We start from the raw sequence: 11,189 nt of genomic DNA on the forward strand, positions 1-11,189 counted from the left end.
TCAGATAGACTGTACCCTGAGGCACTGCTGGACTGTCAGAGGTGCAGGACCGAGGCAGAGGGTCAGTATTGAGAGAGTGCTACCCCGTCAATGAGTCAGTTCTGATGCAGTGCTGAACTGTCAGAGAGTCAGTTATGATGGACTGCAGTACTGTCAGAGGTTTTGTCCAAAGATTGGGCCACACTGTCAGAGGGTCAGTATAGGGCCACTTCCACACTGTCAGAGAGTCAGTACTGAGTGAGTGCATCACTATCAGAGGGTCAGTATGGAGGGAGTGCAGCATTATCAGAGTATCAGTATGGAGGGGGTGCAGCATTGACAGAGGATCAGTATGGAGGGAGTGTAGCATTGTCAGAGGATCAGTGTGGAGGGAGTGCAGCATTGTCAGAGGATCAGTGTGGAGGGAGTGCAGCATTGTCAGAGGGTCAGTGTGGAGGGAGTGCAGCATTGTCAGAGGATCAGTGTGGAGGGGGTGCAGCATTGTCAGAGGATCAGTGTGGAGGGAGTGCAGCATTGTCAGAGGGTCAGTGTGGAGGGAGCGCAGCATTGTCAGAGGATCAGTGTGGAGGGAGTGCAGCATTGTCAGAGGGTCAGTATGGAGGGAGTGCAGCATTGTCAGAGGATCTGTATGGAGGGAGTGCTGCATTGTCAGTGAGTCAGATGGAGGGATTGCTGTGCAGTGAGAGGGTCAGTAATGATGAAGTGCGCACTCTCTGACGGTTAGTTCTAATCAATGTTCATGCTGTCAGAGTGTCGCACTGTGAGAGGGTTACTACTGAGGGAGCGCTGCACTGTGAAAGGGTTTGAACTGAGGGAGCACCGCAGTCTGAAGGAGATTAGTACTGAAGGACCACCGCGCTGTGAGGGGGTCAGTACTGAGGGACCACCGCGCTGTAAGGGGGTCAGTACTGAGGGAGCACCACACTCTGAGGGGATTAGTACTGAGGGACCACCGCGCTGTGAGGGGGTCAGTACTGAGGGAGCACCACACTCTGAGGGGATTAGTACTGAGGGACCACCGCGCTGTGAGGGGGTCAGTACTGAGGGAGCACCACACTCTGAGGGGATTACTTCTGAGGGATCACCGCGCTGTGAGGGGATCAGTACTGAGGAAGCACCACACTCTGAGGGTATTAGTACTGAGCGATCACCGCGCTGTGAGGGGGGTCAGTACTGAGGGAGCACCACACTCTGAGGGGATTAGTTCTGAGGGATCACCGCAATGTGAGGGGGTCAGTACTGAGGGATCACCACGCTGTGAGCGGGTCAGTACTGAGGGATCACCACGCTGTGAGGGGGTCAGTACTGAGGGATCACCGCGATGTGAGGGGGTCAGTACTGAGGGATCACCGTGATGTGAGGGGGTCAGTACTGACGGATCACTGCACTGTGAGGGGTTCAGTACTGAGGGAGCTGCACACTATGTGTCGGACAGTCAGTAATGAGTGATTGCTGCATTGCCAGAGGGTCAGTACTGAGAGAGTGATGCACACTCAAAGGGTCATTACTGAGGGAGCCCTACACGGTCAGGGTGTAAGTTCTGAGTGAGTCTTGTTACAGAGGGTCAGTACTGAGGGAGAGCTGAACTGCCAAAGGGTCAGTACTGAGGGAGAGCTGCACTGCCAAAGGGTCAATACTGAGGGGGTGCTGGACTATCAGAAGTGCAGGACTGAGGCAGTGCTGCACTGTCAGAGTGTCAGTACTGAGGGAGTGCTGCACTGTCAGAGGGTCAGTAGTGAGGGAGTGCTGCACTGTCAGAGAGTCAGTACTGAGGGAGTGCTGCACTGTCGGAGGGTCACTACTGTGGGAGTGCTGCGCTCTCAGAGGATCAGTACTGAGGGAGTGCTGCACTGTCAGAGGGTCAGTACTGATCGAGTGCCGCACTGTTAGAGGGTCAGTACTGAGGGAGTGCTGCACTGTCAGAGGGTCAGTACTGAGGGAGTGTTGCACTGTCAGAGGGTCAGTACTGATGGAGCGCCGCACTGTGAGAGGGTCAGTACTGAGAGAGTGCTGCACTGTCAGAGGATCTGTACTGAGGGAGCACTACACTGTCAGAGGGTCAGTACTGAGGGAGTGCTGCACTGTCAGAGGGTCAATACTGAGGGAGTGCTGCACTGTCAGAGGGTTAGTACTAAGGGAGCACTACACTGTCAGAGGGTCAGTACTGAGGGAGTGCTGCACTGTCAGAGGGTCAGTACTGATGGAGCGGTGCATTCTCAGAGGGTTAGTACTGAGGGAGCACAACACTGTAAGAATGTCAGAACTAAAGGAGTGCTGCACTGTCAAAGAGCTGCACTGGCAGAGAGTCAGTACTGAGGGTGTACCACACTGTCACATGGTCGGTATGGGGGCAGAGCCACACAGTCAGATGGTCTGTACTGAGGAAGTTCTGCACTGTGTGAGCGTCAGGACTGAGGAAGTGCTGCACTGTCAGAGGGTCAGTACTGAGGGAGTGCTGCAGTGTCAGAGGGTCAGTACTGAGGGAGTTCTGCACTGTCAGAGGGTCAGTACTGAGGGAGTGCTGCAGTGTCAGAGGGTTAGTACTGAGGGAGTGCTGCACTGTCGGAGAGTCAGTACTGAGGGAGTGCTGCACTGTCAGAGGGTCAGTACTGAGGGAGTGCTGCACTGTCAGAGGGTCAGTACTGAGGGTGTACCACACTGTCACATGGTCGGTATGGGGGCAGAGCCACACAGGCAGATGGTCTGTACGGAGGAAGTTCTGCACTGTGTGAGCATCAGGACTGAGGGAGTGCTGCACTGTCAGAGGGTCAGTACTGAGGGAGTGCTGCACTGTCAGAGGGTCAGTACTGAGGGAGTGCTGCACTGTCAGAGGGTCAGTACTGAGGGTGTACCACACTGTCACATGGTCGGTATGGGGGCAGAGCCACACAGGCAGATGGTCTGTACGGAGGAAGTTCTGCACTGTGTGAGCATCAGGACTGAGGGAGTGCTGCACTGTCAGAGGGTCAGTACTGAGGGAGTGCTGCACTGTCAGAGGGTCAGTACTGAGGGAGTGCTGCACTGTCAGAGGGTCAGTACTGAGGGTGTACCACACTGTCACATGGTCGGTATGGGGGCAGAGCCACACAGGCAGATGGTCTGTACTGAGCAAGTTCTGCACTGTGTGAGCGTCAGGACTGAGTGAGTGCTGCACTGTCGGAGAGTCAGTACTGAGGGAGTGTCACACTACCAGAGGGTCAGTCCAGACGGCAAGCCTCCCTATCAGAGGATCTGCGCTGAGAGAGCACTACACCATCAGAGGGTCAGTACTGAGGGAGTGCCTCATTGCCAGAGGGTCAGTACTGAGGGAGTGCTGCACTGTCAGAGGATTAGTACTGAGGGAGTGCTGCACTGTCAGAGGGTTAGTACAGAGGGAGTGCTACACTGTCAGGTAGACAGTACCCTGCGGCACTGCTGGACTGTCAGAGGTGCAGTACCGAGGCAGAGGGTCAGTACTGAGAGAGTACTACACTGTCAATGAGTCAGTTCTGGTGGAGTGCTGTACTGTCAGAGGTTTTGTCCTGAGATTGGGCGACACTGTCGGAGGGTCAGTATAGGGCCACTTCCACACTGTCAGAGGGTCAGTACTGAGGGAGTGCTACACTGTCAGAGGGTCAGTACTGAGGGAGTGCTACACTGTCAGAGGGTCAGTACTGAGGGAGTGCTACACTGTCAGAGGGTCAGTACTGAGGGAGTGCTGCACTGTCAGAGGGTCAGTACTGAGGGAGTGCTGCACTGTCAGAGAGTCAGTACCGAGAGAGTGCTGCACTGTCAGAGGGTCAGTACCGAGGGAGTGCTGCACTGTCTGAGGGTCAGTACTGAGGGAGTGCTGCACTGTCAGAGGGTTAGTACAGAGAGAGTGCTAAACTGTCAGATAGACTGTACCCTGAGGCACTGCTGGACTGTCAGAGGTGCAGGACCGAGGCAGAGGGTCAGTACTGAGAGAGTGCTACCCCGTCAATGAGTCAGTTCTGATGCAGTGCTGAACTGTCAGAGAGTCAGTTATGATGGACTGCAGTACTGTCAGAGGTTTTGTCCAAAGATTGGGCCACACTGTCAGAGGGTCAGTATAGGGCCACTTCCACACTGTCAGAGAGTCAGTACTGAGTGAGTGCATCACTATCAGAGGGTCAGTATGGAGGGAGTGCTGTATTGTCAGCGGGTCAGTGTGGAGGGAGTGCAGCATTATCAGAGTATCAGTATGGAGGGGGTGCAGCATTGACAGAGGATCAGTATGGAGGGAGTGTAGCATTGTCAGAGGATCAGTGTGGAGGGAGTGCAGCATTGTCAGAGGATCAGTGTGGAGGGAGTGCAGCATTGTCAGAGGGTCAGTGTGGAGGGAGTGCAGCATTGTCAGAGGATCAGTGTGGAGGGGGTGCAGCATTGTCAGAGGATCAGTGTGGAGGGAGTGCAGCATTGTCAGAGGGTCAGTGTGGAGGGAGTGCAGCATTGTCAGAGGATCAGTGTGGAGGGAGTGCAGCATTGTCAGAGGGTCAGTATGGAGGGAGTGCAGCATTGTCAGAGGATCAGTATGGAGGGAGTGCTGCATTGTCAGTGAGTCAGATGGAGGGATTGCTGTGCAGTGAGAGGGTCAGTAATGATGAAGTGCGCACTCTCTGACGGTTAGTTCTAATCAATGTTCATGCTGTCAGAGTGTCGCACTGTGAGAGGGTTACTACTGAGGGAGCGCTGCACTGTGAAAGGGTTTGAACTGAGGGAGCACCGCAGTCTGAAGGAGATTAGTACTGAAGGACCACCGCGCTGTGAGGGGGTCAGTACTGAGGGAACACCGCGCTGTAAAAGGGTCAGTACTGAGGGAGCACCACACTCTGAGGGGATTAGTACTGAGGGACCACCGCGCTGTGAGGGGGTCAGTACTGAGGGAGCACCACACTCTGAGGGGATTAGTACTGAGGGACCACCGCGCTGTGAGGGGGTCAGTACTGAGGGAGCACCACACTCTGAGGGGATTAGTACTGAGGGACCACCCCGCTGTGAGGGGGTCAGTACTGAGGGAGCACCACACTCCAAGGGGATTAGTACTGAGGGACCACCGCGCTGTGAGGGGATCAGTACTGAGGGAGCACCACACTCTGAGGGTATTAGTACTGAGCGATCACCGCGCTGTGAGGGGGGTCAGTACTGAGGGAGCACCACACTCTGAGGGGATTAGTTCTGAGGGATCACCGCAATGTGAGGGGGTCAGTACTGAGGGATCACCACGCTGTGAGCGGGTCAGTACTGAGGGATCACCGCGATGTGAGGGGGTCAGTACTGAGGGAGCACCACACTCTGAGGGGATTAGTTCTGAGGGATCACCGCAATGTGAGGGGGTCAGTACTGAGGGATCACCTCGCTGTGAGGGGGTCAGTACTGAGGGATCACCGCGATGTGAGGGGGTCAGTACTGAGGGATCACCGCGATGTGAGGGGGTCAGTACTGACGGATCACTGCACTGTGAGGGGTTCAGTACTGAGGGAGCTCCACACTATGTGTCAGACAGTCAGTACTGAGTGATTTCTGCATTGCCAGAGGGTCAGTACTGAGAGAGTGATGCACACTCAAAGGGTCATTACTGAGGGAGCCCTACACGGTCAGGGTGTAAGTTCTGAGTGAGTCTTGTTACAGAGGGTCAGTACTGAGGGAGTGCTGCACTGCCAAAGGGTCAGTACTGAGGGAGAGCTGCACTGCCAAAGGGTCAATACTGAGGGGGTGCTGGACTATCAGAAGTGCAGGACTGAGGCAGTGCTGCACTGTCAGAGTGTCAGTACTGAGGGAGTTCTGCTCTGTCGGAGAGTCAGTACTGAGAAAATGCCACGTTATCGGAGGGTCAGTACCGAGGGAGTGCTGCACTGGAAGCGCATCTGTATTGAGGGAGGGCTATATTGTCGGAGGGTCAGTACTGAGGGAATGCCACACTGTATGAGTATCAGAACAGAGGGACTGCTGCACTGTAGAAATGTCAGTGCAAAGAGAGTGCTGCAAAGTCAGAGTGTCAGTACTGAGGGAATGCTGTTGTGTCAGAGCGTCATTTCTGAGGGTGTGCTGCAGTGTCAAAGGAGCAGTGCTGAGGGAGTGCTGCACTGTCAGAGGGTCAGCACTGAGGGAGTGCTGCACTGTCAGAGGGTCAGTACTGAGGGAGTGCTGCAGTGTCAGAGGGTCAGTACTGAGAGAGTGCTGCACTGTCAGAGGGTCAGTACTGAGGGAGCGCTGCACTGTCAGATGGTCAGTACTGAGGGAGTGCTGCACTGTCAGAGGGTCAGTACTGAGAGAGTGCTGCACTGTCAGAGGGTCAGTACTGAGGGAGGGCTGCACTGTCAGAGGGTCAGTACTGAGGAAGTGCTGCACTGTCAGAGGGTCAGTAATGAGAGAGGGCTGCACTGTCAGCGGGTCTGTACTGAGGGAGTGCTGCACTGTCAGAGGGTCAGTACTGAGGGAGTGCTGCACTGTCAGAGGGTCAGTACTGAGGGAGTGCTGCACTATCAGAGATTCTATACTGTGGGAGCGCCGGACTTTGAGAGGGTCAGTACTCAGGGATTGCTACACTGTGAGAGGGTCAGTAATGAGGGAGTGCTGCACTATCAGAGGGTCTATACTGTGGGAGCGCCGCACTGTGAAAGGGTCAGTACTGAGGGAGTGCTGCACTATCAGAGGGTCTGTACTGTGGGAGCGCCGCACTGTGAGAGGGTCAGTACTCAGGGATTGCTACACTGTGAGAGGGTCAGTACTGAGGGAGTGCTGCACTATCAGAGGGTCAGTACTGAGGGAGTGCTGCACTATCAGAGGGTCAGTACTGAGGGAGTGCTGCACTGTCATAGGGTCAGTACTGAGGGAGTGCTGCACTGTCAGAGGGTCAGTACTGAGGGAGTGCTGCACTATCAGAGGGTCAGTACTGAGGGAGTGCTGCACTGTCAGAGGGTCAGTACTGAGGGAGTGCTGCACTGTCAGAGGGTCAGTACTGAGGGAGTGCTGCACTATCAGAGGGTCTATACTGTGGGAGCGCCGCACTGTCAGAGGGTCAGTACTCAGGGATTGCTACACTGTGAGTGGGTCAGTACTGAGGGAGTGTTGCACTGTCAGAGGGTCAGTTTGAGGGAGGGCTGCACTGTCAGAGAGTCAGCACTGCGGGTGAGCTAGTACTGTGGAAATGCTGCACTGTCAGAGGGTCATTCCTGAGGGAGTGCTGCGCTATCAGGGGGTCAGTAATGGGGGATTGCCGCAATGTCAGAGGGTCAATCTGGGGGCAGTGCTGCACTGTGAGAATGTCAGTACTGAGGGAGTGCTGCACTGTCAGAGGGTCAGTACTGAGGGAGTGCTGCAGTGTCAGAGAGTCAGTACTGAGGGAGTGCTGCACTGTCAGAGAGTCAGTACAGAGGGAGTGGTGCACTGTCAGAGAGTCAGTACTGAGTGAGTGCTGCACTGTCAGAGGATCATTACTGAGGCAGTGCTGCACTGTCAGCGCATCAGTTTGGGGGATACCTGCATTGTGAGAGAGTCAGCACTGAGTGAGTTCCACACTATCAGATGGGCTGAATGGCCTAATTTCTGCTCCCATAGCTTGTGGCCTAAGAGGAATATCTGAAATTGTTCAGTACATTTCTGCCTCTGCTTCCTACATAACCTGCTCAGCAATGATTCCCACGTCCAGATTCCAGAGACTGTGTTCAAACAGACCGTCTTCATTTGGTTACCACCCTCTTTTCCCAGTGTTGGAGTTTTCGTTTCGTGTGACTGACCTGCCAGCTCAAAGGGATATTTTCATGCTGCAGGACTGAGGTTTATTCCTCAGCTTCCATGTGCTTATCCCAAATGAATCCCACTGCCCCACACTCAGCACAGTCGGGTATTCCTTATTTCTGAGCTTCCCACTGCTAATCCACACTCCTCCAAATCGTATCGCAGGCTAATTGCCTGGGAGAGAGGAGTGCGAAGAGAGGAAATAAATATCTGAAAGGACTTTACAGTGACGTTAAGGGTGAATTGATAATGACAGAAAGAGTAGGTTGTGGAACACAGTTAGAATTTGTGCATGGACCCAGAGGCTACAGTGAATGGATTCATTTTGTCAATGCTCATTGGGACAGTGTTGATATGAAATTCTGAAGATGCTCTGTGATACAATTAAATGAATTAGCATATATATAGAGAGAGATGGTTCTGAGTGGTGTGGCCTTCGTACAACCCAATAAATCTCCAAAGACGGTGGAAATGTATCTCAGTTTACCGAATGAGGTGATGGAGGAAGTAGCAGGTACACTTGCAAACATTTTCAAATCCCCTCTGGCCACAGGAGAGGTGTCGTCGGACTGACCATGTGGTACTGTTATTCAAGAAGGAGCATGGGATATACCAGGCAGCTACAGGCCAGTCAGGCTAATATCGTGGGTGGGACGTCTGTTGGAAGCAATTTTGGGAGATAGAATTAATCAGCATTTAAAGAGACTGGAGTACATGAAGACCAGTCAGAATGGTTGTGTTAAGGAGGGGTCGGGTCTGACCAATGGGATTGCACTTTTTAAGGAGGTGACCCCGTGTGTAAATAAGGGCAATACGTTCCTGTAGCCTGCTTGGAGGTCAGTAAGGCTTTTATCAGGATCCATACTGGAAACTGATAGTGAACATATAAACTCAAGATCCAAGGAATTTGGTGCAGAATGCTGAGTGGCAGGAAGCAGACAATGATGGCCCAGTTAGAAATCTCTGTCTATTCATGTCTCACTGTTGGGGTCTTGCTGATGTGGTTGATAGAAAAGATTTAGATTTGAATGGTGGAGGGTTAATCATTGGGTTCATGAATGATATGAAGATTGGTTGGGTGATAAATACTGAGGATGATAGCCTTAGATTACAGAAGGATGGAGATGGCCTTGTCAGATGGACCGATCAGTGGCAACGGGTGAGGTGCCTGAAGACTGGACGGTGATTAATGATGGGCCATTATTGAAGTAAGGCTGCAAGGAACAGCCATTGAACTATGGAGCTGTGAGCCTGATGGAAGTGGTGGGTAAGCTGTTGGAGGGCATTCTGAGAGACAATTTACATGGATTTGGAACAGCAAGGATTGATTAGGGATGGTCAGCGTGGCTTGTGGAAATGGTTTGGGATGGAGGCCACGTCCATTTAAGAAGATTCAGATCTTTTTAAACAATCAGTGAAAAATCACATCACCAGGTGCCTTAAACATGGATTGGAGAAAAACTGTTGTCAATGTATGGTCACTTGATGCTTGGAGACTCTCTAGAAAAGCAGGCACCCAAACAGACCAATGCTATCGATGCAGGATGCGGTGCACAGGAAGATCCAACAAGTCATTTGCAGTTGCTGTTTGTCTCCCTAGAGCAGTCATCATGCGAGATCAGGGTTCAGTCCTTGGAAAGTGATCTCTCCATTGAACCTTCCTCCACGTTTGTACCCTCCTCGTTTGTACAGTAACCGTGGTTTTGTGTGCTTATCTCTGTGAGACAGAGACACAGAAAGCGAGTGTCTGTCCGTGTGTGTGAGAGAGAGTGCATGTGTGTGTATCTCTGTGTGTCTGTGTGTGTGAGAGAGGGATTATGTGTTTTTGTACGTGTCTGTCTGAGTGTGTGTTTGTGTGCGTGTGTGTGAGAGGAATGTGTGTATGTTTGAGGGAGCGAGAGTGTGTGTATGTTTGAGAGAGTGAGTGTCTGTGAGAGAGAGAGAGAGAGAGAGAGTGTGTGTGTGTGTGTGTGTGTGTAAACTAGCCAATCTTATCAGGTGCCCATGAATATAAAATCCAGCTGCTGTTTCAGGTGAATTGGTCCTTGTGTCTCCAATGACACAAAACCTGTCAGGATGGCTTATCTGGGGGAGAGTGCTGTTCATTCCAGTGGGGATTCATCCAGTAAACCTTCCCCACACACTAACATCCCTCTGGCAATGCAGTGACTAGTCCTGCACACAGTGCCCCAGGTACAAACCAATGTAATGTCACCGTAGTCTTACCAGAGCATGGGACAGCTCCTCATTACAGGGCGGTGTCTGGTGGGGATTTAATCAGAGGGTGACTATGGCCCAGCTGAGGGGAGAGGTTGGGAAGGAGAGTCCTTCAGAGTAACTTTAGCTCGTGTGGTAAGCTAACTGACCAGCCAACTGAGCTAACCAACCTCACTCCAGGGGCATGCAGTGTATAACCCAATCATTGCCAGCCTGCACCGCAAGAAGAGCCAGGAGCAAGGCCATTCGGCCCCCACCCTAACGCAGAAGGGAGAGTACGGGAAGCTGATGAAGGAAACAAGCCCCTCCCATGTGGCCTTCTGAAATGGAGCTGGAGGACAGGGCAGACCTGGCCTGCTGTTTGCTTCCCCGAGACTGGCCTGCTCCACCTTACAGTGAGAGACTGAGGGGAATCTCGAGGAGATTTCACTTCTCACTGAGAGGCTGCAACTCCAATCGAAATCAGGCTGGTTCCCTCCGAGACTCACGGAAGAGTGCAGCACTCTACAGATCAGGGACTTGTGGAGTCATAACCTCCAGTGTGGGGTCCAAGAGCTGGGAGGTAGTGTTAAGAACATAAGACCATCCGAAATAGAAACAGGAGATTCGGGCCGTCTGTGGGAACGGGGAGAGACAAAGGAGCATAATGCTAGAGAGGGATCTGATCCCACAGATTTCACTCCTTCCCTCTCTCTCTGCAGCTCTCATGTCTGTTTTTGTTTTTCCCAGTTCTCTCTCCCACATCTTTCCTTCAATCTCTATTCCTCACCATCCTTCACATCTCTGTCCTGTTTACATTTCCCAGTAGATTCCCTTCCCCCTTTGTCACCTCACCTGGTTTTTCAGGAATGCTTAATCATTCAGTCTTTCACAAAACTAACACCTTGTTCATCTCTCTCTGCATCTGTCTCTCAGCTCTGTGGGATCTTGCTATTCCTGTCTGTACATCACTCTAGCAACATCATAGCCCCCACTACCACCCCACTCTCTCAGCTCTATCTCTCTGCTGTTGTAACTCCTCTCTCTCTCTCTGTCCTATATCTCTCCCTGGGATTTCTGTCTTGCTGTCTGCCTGAACTCTCCCTGTCTTTCTCCTCCCATTTTCTCCTTGTATCTGTCTGACATTGTATTTCTCTTCCTGGAGTTTCACTCTCTCTCTCTCTCTCTGTCTGTCTCTGTCTGCTCTCTCTCAGTTCTTCTCACTTCCTCTACCCCACTCTGCCTGCCTGTCTTTC

Source organism: Chiloscyllium punctatum, chromosome 34 (genome assembly GCF_047496795.1).
Source record: "Chiloscyllium punctatum isolate Juve2018m chromosome 34, sChiPun1.3, whole genome shotgun sequence".
Taxonomy (NCBI): Eukaryota; Metazoa; Chordata; class Chondrichthyes; order Orectolobiformes; family Hemiscylliidae; genus Chiloscyllium; species Chiloscyllium punctatum.